The sequence below is a fragment of the Fukomys damarensis genome, unplaced genomic scaffold (assembly GCF_012274545.1).
Source record: "Fukomys damarensis isolate Sample0158 unplaced genomic scaffold, DMR_v1.0_HiC HiC_scaffold_15, whole genome shotgun sequence".
Taxonomy (NCBI): domain Eukaryota; kingdom Metazoa; phylum Chordata; class Mammalia; order Rodentia; family Bathyergidae; genus Fukomys; species Fukomys damarensis.
Genome location: NW_022900927.1, coordinates 23,071,833 through 23,073,209, shown reverse-complemented (window position 1 = coordinate 23,073,209; position 1,377 = coordinate 23,071,833).

Genomic DNA, 1,377 nt, shown 5'->3' with positions numbered 1-1,377 from the left:
TTTTTTTTTTAAGGCTTCACTAAGGGTTGATAATGTACCATTGTATGGGGCAATTTTAAGTCACCTGAGGCATTGTCATTATGCATGAACATTTCTCAGACTTTCACAAGCTGTTGAGGTCATAGGCAATTGATACAGCAGTTGTGATTTTTTAAAAAAAAAATTTTTTTCCACCTGTCTCCTTTATTTCATAACATAGTTACTGACACAATAGGAAGTTCTCAGCATAGGGGAAGGTAACTAAATCTTAGATTGTAGACATGGGCTCAAAGTGGCTGAAACAAATTGGCTGACACCTTAAACTGATAACTTGCCATTCTTCTGGTGTACCTTTCAGGATTGTTCCACTAAAGTTTATTTTTCAAAAAATTTAACTTCATATTACTGTATGTAAGTGATCACTTGTCAGTGTTCCAGATGTATCTTAGCTAAAATTAGTGAATGCCCTTAACTTAGATGGTTTTTGAAGCCTATACATTTGGTTTTGTTTGGCCCTTAAGCTTTTACATCTCTTAGCATGGAGGACAAAGAAAGCTGTACATTGTTGCTTGGAAGTCTGTACATTTAGACCAGATTTGTATTTGCACTGTTAGTATGGCATATGAATGAAAAGGTGTTAATACACTATCAGATTTTTTATTTGTTTTTAATTCAGCTTTTACCCTAGCTGAAAAACCTCAATTTATGTTCATGACAGTGGAGATTTTTTTAAATGTCTACATTCTTTCTAATAAACTGTTGGAAGACTTTTTGACTGTCCTTTTAAGTGTCTGCTTTACTGTGACTTCATGTAGCTACCATTTACTGGAATGGAGTTTTTATTTTATTATTTTTTTTTTTTTTTAATTTTTGAAGAATTTGGGGCTATTCCTCTGTTTGAAAAAGGCTTGCTGTAATATCACAGGAAACCTTTTAAAAGTGGATCTGTAATAGAAAATTGTAGATGCACTTTGCAGCAGCTGGAAAAGAAAAAATGTTGTGATTTGATTGAAATAAAACCAAATGTGTTGTCCTCCTCTTAATCTTTGAGCTTATGCATTTTGACAGTTTTTGTTCCCTCACAGTTTGTGTATTCATCATAGCAGTGTTTTGTATTTCAGCACTTCATTATATAACAGATATTCAGGACTTCAGTTGCAGATGATGGTAAGTAACAGGAATACAGAGATTAGTCCAGGAAATCCCAGCACTCGGGAGGCTGAGGCAGGAGGATCGCTATGAGTTCGAGACCAGCCTGAGCTCTACCTAGTGAGTTCCAGGTCAATCTTGACTACATAGTGAGACTCTGTCTCAAAAAACAAAAAACAAACAAACAAACAAACAAAATTTGTAGTGTTAAGTAAGGAAACACAACTTGGTGGGTCCTTAAGAGTCATA